This window comes from Lithobates pipiens, unplaced genomic scaffold, assembly GCF_037356315.1.
Source record: "Lithobates pipiens isolate NorthernLeopardFrog02 unplaced genomic scaffold, aLitPip1_a1.2 Scaffold_28, whole genome shotgun sequence".
NCBI lineage: Eukaryota > Metazoa > Chordata > Amphibia > Anura > Ranidae > Lithobates > Lithobates pipiens.
Window position 1 is genome coordinate 209,783,101 of NW_027507789.1, and position 17,563 is coordinate 209,800,663.

General features: G+C 43.1%; 1 protein-coding gene across 2 annotated transcripts in view; it reads left to right on the top strand.

The window, feature by feature from the left end:
- Positions 1–17,563, top strand: part of PDYN (prodynorphin) — a 59,861-nt gene that overhangs the window by 32,504 nt on the left and 9,794 nt on the right. The window lies entirely within an intron of this gene.

Here is a 17,563-nt window from a genome sequence, read left to right on the forward strand (position 1 = left end):
CCTACGATGACCCTGACCTGACAAGGCTTTCCTTTATTTTTTCCATTTAATTTCCTTTTCACAATAAAAAGGCTATAAAGCCATATAAAATGTTGCAAAAGATAATTATAGGAAATGGTCTGTCAGGATAAATTACCTGATCATCATTTCCAGTTGACCATTTTTCCTCTTCTTGCAGTAGATGGTTCATTTGCTGGATAAAATGCAATTAAGGAGTAGATAACTCATTAATTTTTAAGCCTAACTCCTATATTTTTTAATATTTTCTTACTATAAAATATTAAAGGGGAACTTAACTCTTAACAGTAACATTTTATTGTTCTGGTTCCCCCCACTACAAAAAATAGTTTAAGTAGGTGTATGTATGTGTGTGTGTATGTATATATGTATATATATATATATATATATATATATATAAATATAAATATATATATATATATATATATATATATATATATATATATATATATATATATATGTAAATAAATAAAACTTCCAATATCAAGTTGCGCTATATTTTCCATAAAAAGTGAATCTGTGCAATATGAATTAATCTTTTTTAACTCTTATGAAGTTACATAGTTAGTAAGGTTGAATAAAGACACCAGTCCATCCAGTTCAACCTGAGTGAGTGTCTACGATTGTCCCTACCATTAAGGAGCCCACAATCCAGGGTCCCCATTCATATACTAGGGACAATTTTGGACAGAAGCCAAGTAACCTACCTGCATGTCTTTGGAGTGTGGGAGGAAACTGGAGTACCCGGAGGAAACCCACGCAGGCACAGGGAGAACATGCAAACTCCAGGCAGGTAGTGTCGTGGTTGGGATTCAAACCAGCGACCCTTTTTTACTGCTAGGCAAGAGTGCTAACCACTACACCACTGTGCCGCCCAAGTGAGTATGGTGAAACAAAATTGATATATCAGCACACTATAGACAGTCCATTCAATTGATGATAGATCTCCCATGTGAAATCCGCACGCAATACACCCGGGAATAGTGATGAGGAAATAAGTGCCTTCCACTTCCACACATACTGCCGCTTACAGACTCCTGTTGATCTCCCACTACAGGAGATCACATTCGCTTCTGGCTTAATACCCAGCCCAGGCCTTTAAATATGCAGCAAAGGCCACAGAGTCTTCCCAGATGTTTATCATTCCCAGGTACACATTGCCAGATAATCGCCATGAGAAAAAACAGCTTCTATAGTAGGGACTTTATTAAGTATAAAAAGTATTGCACTTACATTTAGACAAACAAATTCATGCAGTAAAACTCCAAGCCGGCCAGCTTTTGATTGCAGCCCTTGCTTGAACGCGGTGGCGTCAGCATGTCGCTCCTCCCTACGCGTTTTGTCACAATTGACGTCGTCCTGGGGCAATATATATAGGCTTGACTCCCTTCGCTTCCTCCTGGGATTGCTAGATCACAGCTATTCCAGAAGGCAGTGTGCTGTTCACATTTTCTGCAGATGCAAAGAAATGCTGCACGTAGGCAGGCAGAGGTAAATGCTGCCCCAGTTGAGAAAGGTATTGTTAATTATGTTTTCAAGTTTTCTTTTTGGCGGGCTTTGCTGGGTCCGACCCACTGATTCCATGTGTTATAAAAGGAACAGGGGGTTCGCAGCCTGGGGCTTGGAGCTACAGAGATGTGTACTGTTCATCACCATTGCCGTAGTTTGGATTGCTAGTGACATGCCGGGATCAGAGTTGCCACTATTAGGGAAGATTGCTGGGACTTGTACTTCTCCTTTAAGAAACTGTCTATGGACTCTACTAAGTATGGACTCTCATCCTATGCAGGTACGCTGGGGCAGCCACAAGCCTGAGTTAGGAACTAGGAATGTTAGAAAAAGACTGCACTTAATGTTGGACTGTTGTGTGTGTATGTCATAATGCTAAATAATTCTTGATGAAAAGTTTTAAAAGTTTGCCTGGTCTGAAGTTACTTAAATGCAAGGAACTGGCACATATAGTCCACATCTGTGGTCAGTAAACTCATGGGGGTATGAAGATATACAAGAGTTAATACAATGTGAAGACACAAGTGGTTACCAAGAGTAACAAAGGCTTCTCTTGAAGCCTGTCAAAAGCGTGTACATGTGACAGATGGTATAGCTTCTTGCAGCAAGGTAGATGTCAGCACTCCTGCAATGATCTGTCTCCCATAGCAACAGGAGTAGATCAGCACCACAGATGTACCCAGCCTGTACATACCCTGTTTCCCCCCAAAATAGGACCTAGCGTGATTGTTGGTGATGGCTGCAATATAAGCCCTACCCCCCAAATAAGCCCTAGTTAAAGTCCTTGTAGGTCTTATTTTCAGGGTAGGGCTTATTTTCAGGGAAACAGGGTAGGGTTTATTTTGGGGGGTAGGGCTTATATTGCAGCCATCACCTACAATCACGCTAGGTCTTATTTGTGGGGAAACGGGGTAGGTATGAAAGAGGAAGAATTAAGTGAAGTGTGTGCATGGAGACAACACTAGATGGACGGCGGGGGTCCAAACCGTTACGGGGAGTGAGGCAGCATTGATATGCTGGACAGGTGGAGAGGGCAAGGGCTCTGCATGTCCCTCCTAAATGCACAAGTAACCGTGGTGATTTATTTTACATCGAGAGTTTTTATTAGAGGTCAGTCGGTTATTCCAGCAAAGGTACCCCCTGTGTAAGACAATGACTCTGTCCAAAGTGCCCTAAAGAACCCACCCAGGGTAGGCCTCTCATAATAACCCTTGCTTTGCACCCGAGGAGGGAAACATGGAGGGCATGATGACCACCCAATCACCCTACCCTTACACACATGCAACTAGATTGCCCATATACCAGAAAAAGGTGGGTTTTGTACAAATGCGCAGCAACCTACTGTGCATGTGCATATATACCACCAGTTTCTGCCGAGTTTCAGATATCTAAGGGGAACCAGCAGCACACTTTTCGGACCTTGGAAGATGGCGTTGCGAAAGAGGGTTGGGTGAAGGGGATTGAGGCAGTGGTGAGGTTCTGCTTTAACTATGCATTCTTTAATTTCTTCTTCTTTCCTTCATTTTTTTTCGATCTCTTCATGGCTGTTTCGGGTTCACAGAAGCCTTAGGACAGCAGTAGTGCATGTAGGGTCATTTTAAAATGAGATACATGTTGCTTTAAGTAGAGATGGGCTTGGGCATGTTCGGGATCCTAGTCCCAACCCACCTGCCCGAAACCCGCCAGGAAGCCGACACTGCACACCGCTAATCACAGGCAGTGCAAGATTCACCCTCACCTGTAAACCTTTTCATTACCATTGCTTTTTGTGTTGGCAACGACGGACATGCAGTATTATACAATAGTTTGGAAACATAGTAACAACATAGGTTTCTGAAAATTAGGTGTTGGCAGTAAAGCGAGGATGATCATGACAGCCCAAGAATTTGCACCTTCAAAAAAAAAAAAAATGAGCAATAGCAGGTCTTTTTTTTTTTTTTTACTTTTTTTAACTCTGGTTTTTTTTTTTTAAAGGCCAAGAGTCAAGTTTTCAATTTATGGGTGTCTTGGTTTAAAACCTATCATAAGCAGAGATATACCACTTGTTCCAAATTTCTCTTGGGCCAGTGCTTCCTTTCACTATGGATTAAAGGGAAGGAAGGATGTTGAATAAGCATACTTCACATGTACCCGTCACCAGATGTGCCACCATGTACACCGTAGCAGTTTGCAGATATCTTGCCACTCATCACTCCATCTCTGGGCAGCTTCCGTCTAAAGATTCATTTTATATTGTTTAAGCTTCAACAATTTTTTTTTTTTTTCTACAACAGATTCCTCTTCTATAACCTCTGATCTGTCACTCATCACTTTTTCTATTACTTGTAACAAACCATAATCATTTAGTCCACCAAATACTTCCTGTCAATGCACTTAATGGTTTAGTCACCATTAATGACCATCTGATTCTTACATACCGGTTTTATTGCATTTTATCGCTCAAGGACGCGTGCGGCTAGGCAACTTTGTGATTATTTACTGGGATAAATGGTGGTTTGTGGGCCATGGACAATACAGAAGGAGTAGGGATGATGATGACTTTAGCCTATCACCTCCTGCTTCAATACAGCTGTGACAAATGGATAGAAACTCACTTCTGACTGCATAATAACATGGTAATAATCAATATAAGACAAGGACTGAAAAGTAGCATGTACCATAAAAAAATAAAATAGATGAAAACACAAAACAGACCAGTTCTATTCAACATCCAACCAATCCAATGATTTCCAAGGCCAACTAGAATACTCAATTACTCCTTACAAAATACTAAGGAGAGCTGCATCACATTTATTAAATCTGTTTTTGGCAGACCGTACTTTTAATAATTAAAGAAATCACCGGTCTAAAAATCCCAGAGGATCCTAGGGTATGCCTACTGCATGGGACCACCATGTCTATCAAACAATATAGGCCAGGGATATGCAATTAGCGGACCTCCAGCTGTTGCAAAACTACAAGTTCCATCATGCCTCTGCCTCTGGGTGTCATGCTTGTGGCTGTCAGTCTTGCTATGCCTCATGGGACTTGTAGTTCTGCAACAGCTGGAGGTCAGCTAATTGCATATCCCTGATATAGGCAATCATTGATACCAAGCCTATTAAATGCTGCAAAGAGCTTAATCCCCTGTTACTGGAAAAATCCAGAGCCCCCCTCGGTGAAAAGCTGGTTCAGTAAAATCAATAGAATTCACAATTTGGAGTTCTTAAAGTATAGCGGAGAACCAGGGGAAACGGGATTTGTAAAGAGATGGAAAGTTTGGGAAAAATATCAGCAAACTCCAAGATTTCGTCGTAAGGTTGGCAGAAACAGCGTTGAATGAATAAGGGCGGACCGAGTGGCTCACTTACTTACTTGATATAGAGGAGAGACCAAGGGGGGGGGGGATGGTGGATGGTTTTTTTTTGTATAAGAATGACTAAGGGATGCAGATAAGTGGAGCCCAACGGGCACGATGGAATGAAAACGAATTACATAAAAAAAAAAAAAAACCCTACACAGATTTGAGAAATAAACACTACAATAATGTTGAAAAGATTCGGGGCTATGATGAATGGTAGAGTTGATTTGGGTTTCCCAAACATGTTCTCTGATGGTGTACGCGGCCTTAGAAGAGGTGGGTCTTGAGTTTTTTCCTGAAGGCCAGATGGTTTTCTTCCATGCGGATATAAGTCAGTAGAGCGTTCCATAGCCGTGGTCCTTGGACTGCGAATCTCCGTTCTCCCTTTGATTTGTAATGGGATTTGGGAATGTGGAGAAGGTTTTGGTTAGATCATCGAAGGCTAAGATTGGGTTTATAGTGTTTTATTTTCTCACGTAGGTATTGAGGATTGTCTCCATGTATGCATTTGTGGGTGAGGCAGAGAGTCTTCCATGTGGTACGATTCTTTACGGTTAGCCAATGTAGGCTCCTCAGGGAAGGGGAGATGGATTCCCAAGGTTTTTTTCCTGTTATCGGTCTTCCCGCCATGTTTTTGGATGAGTTGTAAGTGTGCAAGTTGATATTGGGGTAGTCCTATGTAGAGTGAGTTTGCGTAATCGAGTCGTGAATTAATGACTGTTCCAACTACCGCTGCTTTGTCCTCTTTTGGAATGAAGGGGATGAGTCTACGTAGCAGTCGGAGGAGATGGTGGGATCCGCTGACTACTGGTCCTATTTGTGCATCCATTGACATTTCTGAGTCAAAAATGACTCCGAGACGCTTGGCCTTGGCCCTTGGAGAGATGGTCTGTCCAAAGATGGTGGGTGGTGTCCAAGGGGTCTTGGTTTGGGAATTTGGTTTGCGTGTAGCATAAGAAGCTCTGTTTTCTATTTGTTGAGTTTTGAGGGAGCTAGTGGTCATCCAGTCGTCTATCAAAGTGAGGCATTTTTCTAGTTGCTGATGATGGTCTTTTTGTCCGGTGATACGAAAATAGAGTTGCGTGTCGTCAGCGTATGAGTGGAAGCAGAGGTCTGATATTCTGATGATTTTGAGGAGTGGACGGATGTATATGTTGAAGAGTACTGGTGACAAGGGTGATCCTTGAGGGACTCCGCAAGAGATTGCCCGGGTTTCAGAGGTGAATGCTCCTAGTTTCACTGTCTGAGAACGATTTCCTAAGAAGGATGCGAACCATTGTAGATCTGAATCTGTGACTCCTGCTACTTCTGTGAGGCGAATGAGTAGAGTATTGTGGTCCACTGTATCGAACGCTGCACTGAGGTCCAACAGTACCAGGAGACATGATTCTCCATCATCTGCTGCTTCTAGGGTGTTGTCCCATATCTTGAGGAGTGCCGTTTCTGTTCCATGGCCTGGGCGGAAGCCTGTTTTCAGAGGGTCCAGGAGTTTGTGTGTGTCCAGGTGGCGTTGTAGCTGTTGTACTACCTCTTTCTCCATAATCTTGGAGATGGTGTTAAGGCTTGTTATCGGTCTGCAGTGGTTAGGGTCCTGAGGGTTGAGGTTGGGTTTCTTTAGCAGGGGTTTGACGAAGCCTTGTTTGAGGGCGCCCAGAACCATCCCTTCTTTAAATGACTGATTTATGAGGTGAGTTATGGTGGGAGCTAAGATGTCGGAACATTCAGGAGTTTTGTGGGGATAATGTCAATTGGTGATGTGCTGTCTCTGAGGTTTTTGATGATGTTTTTAGCGGTGTCCGTGGGGATTGGGGTCAGAGAACTTTGGTGGTTCTGGGATGTTTGTGTCAATATCATCTTTTTGCTTTGGTTGAATGAGGTTGGTTGTTTCTGGTGAATTGTTTTCCTGATGTTATCGATTTTATCAATGAAAAAATCTGATAACTCATTACAGAAATCTTGAGTTTCGTTTACTGGGGGCTCTAAGCAGTTAGGGTTCATTGACTGAGCGACTATTTTGAAAAGCTCCCGAGGGCGGTTTAAGGCCGATGAGATGGTGTTCGAGAAATAATCTTTTTTAGCTTTGAAGATTGCTTTGTGATATTTCTCTGTGAGTCCTTGGTAGTTTGAGTGGTTTTCCTTGGTAGGATTTCTTCTCCATGCTCTTTCAGCTCTTCTGCATTCTTGCTTGAGTAGAGTGAGAGTGCCATTGAACCATCCCGAGTTTTTTCTCCGGATGAGTGTTCTGCGTTTTGGAGCCACTGAGTCTGCTGTTTGTAGTAATACTGTACGACTAATACTATGCAGCAATGTCTGAACTCCACAGCACATCCCTTTCTTAGTATTACAGGTTCAATTTCTTGCCCAACCTTTGACTAGACATTGAAAGGAGAAGCACCAGACTTGCAGGTCTTGCCCCCCCCCCCCCCCCCGCCTGTGACTGGACAGTGAAAGGAGAAGTAACAGACTGATGAACTCTGATCTCTCCTCTCCTAAAGCTGCTTGTAAGCTGATGTATGCTCTCTCGCAGCTGAGCAGTCTCTGAAAAAAGAGAGTTAAAGCGGGAGTCCGCCGGGACTCCGCGTTTTTTTTTTTTTTTTAAAAGCCAGCAGCTACAAATACTGCAGCTGCTGACTTTTAAAATAGTGACACTTACCTGTCCAGCGCGCCCGCGATGTCGGCACCCGAAGCCGATCTCTAGATCGTCTCTCGGGTCCTGCCGCCGCCATCTTGGGTATGGGAATCAGGAAATGGAGCCTTTCGGCTTCATTTCCCGGTTCCCTACTGCACATGCGCGAGTTGCGCTGCGCAATAAGGACGGTCCCCGCGGCCTCTGGGATCTGTGTGTTTCCCAGCAGGCAGCGGGGCACTTGCGGGAAAGGGGCGGGCACTTGCGGAAAGGGGCGTAATCTACGCCCCTTTCCGCAGAGCGCTATCCCGGAAGTGGGTGCAGATACCTGTACTGTACAGGTATCTGCACCCCCCTCCCCCTGAAAGGTGCCAATTGTATGGCCGGAGGGGGGGAGGGTTCCGATGAGCGGAAGGTCCACTTTAGGGTGGACCTCCGCTTTAACTGTGCATGTGTGGGTAAGGAACGAAGCCAGAAGTTCTTGTTCATGAGTTCCAGGGCCACCATCCCATGTGTCCTTTTTTCTGCAGGGTGGAGAGGGAAGGACAATAATAGTAGCTGAAACATAAGCAGTTTTTTGCAACAGAACACAGAAATTCCTCAAAAATAGTCCACTTCATGTACACTACTTAATGACCCTGTGATCTTTTTTTTTTTCATGGAATTGTTTCTTGCTGTGTTTTTCTGCCTCCTTGTAATGTTCTCTGAGCTCCTGAACCTCTCCATTTCTCCATCACTTCTGTTTGTTTGGAACAAGCAGGATTACAGATTTTTTTTTTTTTACTGAAGAATACACGGTGCTTGTTTACGTACCTGTGTGCATAGGCATACTACAATTAATAGGCCGTATTTTAGCTCAGTAAAAAAATAAGCTGTACTGAACTGTGAAGCTGCTACCTTGTTAATGCTCCATTCTGCCCTAATCTGTCTTTAGACATTTTCAAGGGATATCTGTTGGGTTTCATTGTGTGACACTTCCAAGTTGTGGGCCTCAGGGCTGCCCCACAGTCAAAATGCCATACCAAAACATCAGGAAAGAGCATAGCCCATGAAGAGGCAGAGGTCAGGGCAAAGAGTGCTCAAGCTGTACCATTTTTTGCTCGGGCAATGTCCCAGAATTCATAATTGCTACCCAGTAACATTACAGGCTGCTGTTTATGCCGTACAAACAAATGGCAACCATCCCAACCTAACACTGGCCTTTGCAGTATGGTGCACATGGAAGGGCGACGCATGTCAAAAAACAACAAAGAAAAATTCTCAGCTCACTTACCAGCCAGCCTGCAACAAACCAAATTGCCCTGTATAATAGTTCATGTTAAAACCAGGGATATGGTTTGCACACATTTGTAAATATAGGCATAAGCTGCATTGCCACTTCATGGCATCCCAGTGTACAGCAGTCCTTACTCTATCAATTTTGAGAGTGTCCAAAGTTGGAGCACATATTCTGTATATAATAATAAATAGATTGTGGGCAGGTATGCCTGGATGGAGCCCACCCCTCCTTAAAGGGGTTGTACACCATTGTGTTTTTTCACCTGCATTAAGGTGAAAAACCTTCTGTCACTCATCAGCCCCCAAACCCCCCCCCCCAGCCCCCCTTTTACTTACCTGAGCCCTGTTTCCCACGACAGGAATGAGCTCCAGCTGGTATCTCGTGTCCTGATTGGATAGATTGAGCCATTGGATCCTGCTGCTGTCAATCAAATCCAATGACCCAGGGGACGGGGCCCGAGTCCTGCTTTCTGTGTGAGTAGACGCAGAACTAGGACACGGGAGCACATCCGTTAGGGTGTCCATGAAGGAAAGCACTTCTCTGACTGGGCACACGAGAAGAGTAGTAGCCAGGAAGCGCCACTAAGGGACCCCAGAATAGGAGGATCGGGCCACTCTGTGCAAAACCAACTGCACAACGGAGGTAAGTATGGCATGTTTTTTTTCCTTTTTAAACTGAACCTTTACAACCCCTTTAAAGGTATAGGGATGCACTGCCCACCCAGCAATAGCACAATGGCAGCAAAGGTATCGAGTGCATTTCCTCACCAATTACCAACAGTATCAACAAATGGCAACCACCCCATCCTATAACTGACCTTTATAACAAGGAGCACAGGGAAGGGCGACGCATGCCAAAAAACAACAAAGAAAAATCCCCAGCTGACTTTCCAACCAGCCTGAAACAAACCAAATTGTCCTGTCTAATGTCGAGTACACACAATCGGATTTTACGACGGGAAATGTTGGATGTGAGCTTGTTGGCTGAAATTCCGACCGCGTGTATGCTCCATTGAACATTTGTTGTCGGACTTTCCGGCAACAAATGTTGGCTAGCAGGTTCTCAAATTTTCCGCCAACAAATTGTTGGTTTGTTGTTGGACTTTCCGATCATGTGTACACAAGTCCGTTGCACAAAAGTCCACGCATGCTCGGAATCAAGGACGAGCCGTAAGCGCTCGGTCTTGTAAAATGAGCGTTTGTAGTGGAGAGATCACGTACATCTCGTTTGTCACTACGTTTGTAATTGTTGACCAACATTTGTGTGACCGTGTGTATGCAAGACAAATTGGAGCCAACATCCTTCGAACAAAAATCCACAGTTTTGTTGTTGGAAAGTCCGATTGTGTGCATTACAGTTCACATTACAATCAAGGGGTTTTGTTTGCACACATTTGCAAATATATGCTTAAGCTGTAGGGCCATTTCATGGCACCCCAGTAAAATCTGCAGTCCTAACTCTAGAATTTTTAAAAGTCTCCAAAGTTGGAGCACACATATAGCACGTATTTGGTATTTCCGCTAGCAAATGCTGGCACATGTCTTTGAGCAACAGGATAAGCTATGGGAATAGAAAAAAGAAAGAACTGCGCTAACCACGAATACCCAAATGTGAGTAGGGTATGTATATGTGCCAGACCCACGATAAGGGTCTTAGTATCTTAATGTCTCCAAGACCACCTCCAAAGTATAATGCAAACCATATACAAATAAGTGCAATTTAAATGCAAAAACAAACCATAAATACGTGTCAAGAGTGTGAGTTCCCCAAACACAATATGAGTAAATCAAACTCAGTGCATATACCTCTAAAAATAAAGAGTTAAAAAATGGAATAGAATATGAAAAAAATATTTGCAATTTTTTTACATAAATGAAATATCAAGAAAAAAGATTATATTTAGAGACACCCTATATAATGTCCATATAGTCATATGTCAAAAAATAGTAAAATGTCCATATAGTAAACAAACACCAGTGAAGTAAAGCTTCAAGTGGAGTGCAGCAGTGAAGGACAAACTTCAGACAGCTGAGTTATAAGTACACAAAATAAAATCTTCTCCAAAGATGTACTGTGCTTTTCCCAACACCGAATGAGTGAATTGGCTTCTTACCAGATCCAAGCGACCCCCCGTTACAGAGGGTCACCACAGGCGACAATAGTCAAAGGGTATCCGGATAGCGATTCCTCCTCAAGCGATCCTGAATCTTTCACGCGGTAGGGTTATGGCTGTTACTCCACATATCACTCCCAACTTTTTCCTGAAGATGTGTGCCTTTTCTCAAACTGTGTGCCTTTCTCAGTTTGAGAAAAGGCATACATCTTCAGGAAAAAGTTGGGAGTGATATGTGGAGTAACAGCCATAACCCTACCGCGTGAAAGATTCAGGATCGCTTGAGGAGGAATCGCTATCCGGATACCCTTTGACTATTGTCGCCTGTGGTGACCCTCTGTAACGGGGGGTCGCTTGGATCTGGTAAGAAGCCAATTCACTCATTCGGTGTTGGGAAAAGCACAGTACATCTTTGGAGAAGATTTTATTTTGTGTACTTATAACTCAGCTGTCTGAAGTTTGTCCTTCACTGCTGCACTCCACTTGAAGCTTTACTTCACTGGTGTTTGTTTACTATATGGACATTTTACTATTTTTTGACATATGACTATATGGACATTATATAGGGTGTCTCTAAATATAATCTTTTTTCTTGATATTTCATTTATGTAAAAAAATTGCAAATATTTTTTTCATATTCTATTCCATTTTTTAACTCTTTATTTTTAGAGGTATATGCACTGAGTTTGATTTACTCATATTGTGTTTGGGGAACTCACACTCTTGACACGTATTTATGGTTTGTTTTTGCATTTAAATTGCACTTATTTGTATATGGTTTGCATTATACTTTGGAGGTGGTCTTGGAGACATTAAGATACTAAGACCCTTATCGTGGGTCTGGCACATATACATACCCTACTCACATTTGGGTATTCGTGGTTAGCGCAGTTCTTTCTTTTTTCTATTTCTGTTTGGTGTATTCTTGGTGTACATTTTGAATTGCAGCTTCCGTTCAATACCATTTGTATTCCGTAGCGCAGTTTTTTTCCCATTTTTAAGCTATGGGAAGGAAGACACAATCTGAAAATGGCACTGAATGCTGCCAAGTCCCGGGACATTTTTTTTCCCAATTGGATTGGAAAAACATCTTGTCTCAAAAAAGACCTGGAGATTGGAGACTGGACTGATGTGCTACAGACCAATAGACCTAATTGCCCACCATGGCTTCTATTGCTTCCATGATGTTCTGCAGAGCTTCATTTGTTCAGGACAGGAGGCTGCATTTCATGCTTCCATCAATATAGTGACAGTGTGGGTACTAAGACACCCTAACCCACAAGAGTAAAGTATTTTATTGTTTTACGCAATTGCCAATGAATCCAATGATAATGACTCATTCTTTAACATTGACTGTCTCCATGGAGATTTATTATAACACATACTGTGTTGATGGCACAGAGCAAGCTCTGTATATTGGCATGACAACCTGGCCTTGCTTTCTGACCTGCTTTGTCTTCTTCAGCTACATTCATGATACAAGTTCTCAATGTCTCTAGCGAGCGCATAGGCAGAACAAAGAAGTAGTTCTGGTGATTGTTTTGGGGTTTTTTCCCTGGAGTTGCCAAAGGAGCTCCTATGTATGTATGTATGTATGTGTGTGTGTGTATATATATATATATATATATATATATATATATATATATAGCAACTGGGTTGATGGCTCTTTTTCTAGTGCAACCTCCTTTTTTCTTCTAATTTTTTTTTTGTTTTATTATTTTTATTGTATTTTAAAACAGACAAACAAACAAAAAAAAACACATGAGCGGTTCAGTGCATAGCAGTACATTTGTGGACCGCCATGCGATCTTGCATAACATTATTACAGATTTATGTTGCGTGAAATAACAGAGGAGATCCACGCATGCTCAGATCAAATTACGAGACCAAAGCTATTGGCTACTAGCCTGAACGTAGTAAATTCTATACAAAAGTGTAGCGCTAAAAACCAAGCATATTATACCATTCTCATATAAAATAATAAACACTCATATATTGAGCATATGTGTTTTAAACATTAACAGTGTGAAATAAGAAAAAGGGTGACCAAAGAAGTTTTCTTATAAATCACGTATATATAATAATTACAGATAAGTGAAAAAATAACAGATAAAAAATCCAAAAAAAGGAGTCCAAAAAAAAAGAAGATACAGAGTCTCTTATATGCGATATCTGTGTCTGATCCACAGGTGTGCAGGAAATCACCATCCACCTTCTTTACATATAAAAGTCATGCAAACACCACGTGGTATTCCCTTCACCAGACGAGGTATACGCTTACCAGATGGGTTGGATCCAAACGAATATACATTCGAAGGATCAGAAAAGCTTGTATATTTGTGTGTAGATTCCTCAATAGTAAATTCTCCAAGGGAATTTCAAGTTTAACTGTTCCGTTCGTGTACTAGGCAGTAAATTATCTCCAGCCATACACACCAATAGAAATAGTTGAACAAATGTAAAAGGAAATAGGGACCAAAATAGCGTACACTTTTGTATAGAATTTACTACGTTACACTTTTAGATATCCTTGTGGTGTGTTAGCAGCTTTTTTTTTTTGTTATTATTTTCAAGGATAGCGCAGTGTTTGTTTGATAGTTTTTGATATGTACTAGCCTGAACGTAGTCCCGGCGTAACGAACGAACGTCATCACGTTCCGCACGATCCGATTTTTCCGACAACATTGTCCGACCGTGTGTATGCAACACCAGTTTCGGACAAAATCCGTCGGATTTTGTGGTCGGAATGTCCGACCGTGTGTACGGCGGCTTAGGCTGTCGGCTCAGCTAGCCATTTACACCATATTTTGTCATACTTCGTGGGGCACCCTCTATTAATATAGGTATCTTTGTATAATGGAAGGCTTTCATTAACCAGGCGTTTCCATTGAGTCAAGGATGGCGCAAAAGGTTTTTTCCAATGCATAGCAATGTTTTTCCGGGCATAGAAAAGCAACAGCCCAATCAGAGTCCTTTTGGCAACAGTTGGTATTGTTGTTTCTATGAGCCCAAGTAAGCATATATCAATTTTTATCAGCAGTGAGACCGAGGTGACCAGATTAACCAAATCTAGTACCTCTGTCCAGTATTGCCAAATCTTGGGGCAGTGCCGGAAGATATGTGAGATGTCACCTGGTGAGGTGTTGCATCTCCAGCATTCTGCGTAATGCTCGGGTTTCATCTTGTGGAGTCTATGTGACGTGTAGTATGCTCTGTGTACTATTTTAAACGGCACAAGCCTGTCTCGTAAGGAAACTAGGGAGCTAAATGTAAAGTCCCAGATATCATCCCAATCACCGCTGTCCAATGTAGGAATGTCTTGTACCCAGCAGGACCAAAGCTTTTCCAAGGGTGGGAGAGACGCATATTGCAGTGTGAGGTAGGCTTTTCGGCACATCTAGATCTGAGGGTCTTCTCCAACCCTGACTGGACCACGGTGCAGGAGGAAAGCGGGATCTTTTCTTCTAATTTAAATGAGTGGTCACAAGTCTTGTTATACTCCCCTCTGCAAAAAACTTTTTATCCCTATTGTGGGGTCACCAGTAAGGTATTTGTAAATTGAAATTGAAATCGAAATCAAATTTACTAAAGGCAAATAGGTTGTTCACTTTGTAGTTGAATTTTCACATACCAGTCCACCAGAACACCGGCATCTAATGCTAATCACATGCTGATTCTAGAGTTCCTGGGTTCCATGTACTGTGATGTTTCTTCGTCCTCAAGCTCCCACCGGACACGGTTTTTTATGTGGAACACTGGGTTAAAGGCCGGCCCAAAAAAAAGCCTGGGAACTGCAGTGCTAACAGTTAACCCTTTTCCCAGCCTGAGCAGCCTTACTAGAACTGAGCTGGAATTTAAATGAAAGATCACTGACCGCTATAGTAGCATTCTTCACATGACCATGCCAGGGAGAAAATGCAAAAGTATGGCAGAGTATTAAATTGATGAGAAATGCTCTCTTTCTGTTAGCCCCAATTACATAAGGATATTGCTTTAAAATTATCATTTGCACTTAGGTTTAAAAGGCACCTGTTTTGGCAAGAAGACAGGCATTGTCTCTTTTATGTTTTTTTCTTCAGGCTTTTATTTAATGTGGAAGTGTGAGGCTATCCCTGCCAGTACACCGTTCCCTTCTGTTCATGTGTTGGCATAATGCCATGTCAGTTATGTTATGAGATGCTTGTAGGAAGGTTGCCTACAGTGTGAGTTTTTCTGTATTAGTCAGGTAGTTGGCTTGCTAAGGCTGGGGTCCTCAGTTTGAATCCCAGCCCTGGGCACTATGTGCAAGGGGTTTGCATGTTCTCTCTGTGGTTGCATGCAGGGACGGACTGACCATTGGGCCACTCGGGCACTGCACGAGGGCCTCATGCCACTAGGGGGCCCCATCAGGGTTGCTAGCCTCAGTAAAACCAGGGACAGTATGTAAAAATCTGTGTTTTCTTTACATCTGTCTCTGAAATGTCCCTTACCGACATCCTTTTGGTTTATAAATCCAGAGATTATAGCTGCCCCAACTCTCCAGTACCTTCTCAGCCAATAGAAACATGTCTGTGTATACTGTGTGATTGTATCCTGTGTGTGTGTGTATACTGTGTGGCCCCATAATCTCAGATTGCCTGGGGGCCCCATAATCTCCTATTGCCCGGGGGCCCCATGAGTTGTCAGTCCGCCCATAGTTGCATGGGTTTCCTCCCACGCTCCAAAGACATGCTGGTAAATTATAAGTGTACAAATGATGCCACGCAACAACCCTACAAAAACATTACTTATGGATTTTAATCTGTGTGTATATAGACCAATGTTTAATGTTTCTTCATTTAAAGCAGTTGCAATACTATGAATGCCGTTGTTTGCTGTGGCTGTTAATATGTTTTAATTTCTCAGAGTTTTCTTTCCTGCTCTAGCCCCGGTTTGACTTGAGAGTCGCATGACAAGTCGTGCCCCATTAACGGCAATGGAAGCATTCTAATCGGTGTGACGCAAGTCGCTCCGACTTAGAAAATAGTTTCTGCACTACTTTGGTGCAACTTCAACAGGACTTGCATTGACTTCTGTTAAAAAAGTCATATGCAAGCCATGATGAATTCACGCAGGGATGTCGGATTTAAAGTCACGTGACTTTGAAGCCATGACAGTGTGAACAGGGGCTTAAGGCTACAGCATTGTTCAGTTTCAATTGACTGCTTGTTTTTATAGCACTGTTGAAAGTAGAAAGGTGTTTTCACTAAAGTGTATCTCCAACCAAAACCTTTATTCAATATTTTTAGTAGCATAGGCAAGAGCCCTGCGCCACTTTGTTGGTGAGTAATCTTCCCCTGAAGCAGGGGCGGACTGACCATTGGGCCACTCGGGCACTGCCCGAGGGCCCCATGCCACTAAGGGGCCCCATCAGGGTTGCCAGCCTCAGTAAAACTAGGGACAGTATGTAAAAATCTGTGTTTTTTTTTTACATCTGTCTCTGAAATGTCCCTTACCGACATCCTTTTGGTCTAAAAATCCCAAGATTATAGCTGTCCCACCTCTCCAGTACCTTCTCAGCCATTAGAAACATGTCTGTGTATACTGTGTGATTGTATACTTGTGTGTGTGTGTTTGTGTATACTGTGTGGCCCCATAATGTCTGATTGCCTGGAGGGCCCCATAATCTCCTGTTGCCCGGGGGCCCCATGAGTTGTCAGTCCGCCCCTGCCCTGAAGTCTTCTGGGAAATTGACACTTCTGGGAGTATCAGTCTCCTGTACCTCTGCAGTGCTCAGTGGTATTCCCTGGCGACCTCCATGTCACTACAAGACATAACATGGAGGTTGCTGGGAGGAACCAAGGAGCACTGCAGGGGACAGGAGATCAACCCTTCCGGAAGTGTTAGGCCGCGTACACACGCGGGGACTGTTCGCCCAACTTTGTCCGCTGAACAGTGTTTCGGCGGACAGTCCGCCCGTGTGTGCGCTTTCAGCGGACAGTTTCAGCGAACAGTCTGCTGAACAAAGTTTTTCGGAAATTCCAAAAAACTGTCCGCTGAAACTTGGTTTCAGCGAACAGTCCCCTCGTGTGTAGGCTTGTTCGTCAAACTAAGTTCCGCGCATGCTCAGAAAGGATTTACACGCCGAAAGTTGTAATGCAGTGTATAGGACGTCGTATTTTCCGTCCCGTCGTACGTGCCGTTCACGTCATCGCGCACGGTTTCAGCAAACTGTTCGTTCGTCGTGTGTGGGCAAGTCCGTCCATGCTAATTTTGAGTGGACTGTTCGCTGAAACTGTTTGACGGACAAAGTTGAGCGAACAGTCCCCGCGTGTGTACGCGGCCTTAGTTTCCCAGAAGACTTCAAGGGCGCCAGTTCTGTGACCAGCAGTAAAATGCCGTATACACATGACTGGACTTTTTGATAGACTAGGTCCGATGGACTTTTGGCGGAGTTCCAACGGACTTTCCGAATGAACGGACTTGGCCACACACAATCACACCAAAGTCCGACAGATTCGAACGTGATGACGTACGACCGGACTAGAATAAGGAAGTTCATAGCCAGTAGCCAATAGCTACCCTAGGGTCCGTTTTTGTCAGTCGGACTAGCATACACACGAACGGATTTCTCTATAGGAATTGGGTTCGACAGAGTTCCGGCCGAAACATGTTCTATTTCTAAAGTATGTCAGATTTTTGGACAGCAAAGATCCGATG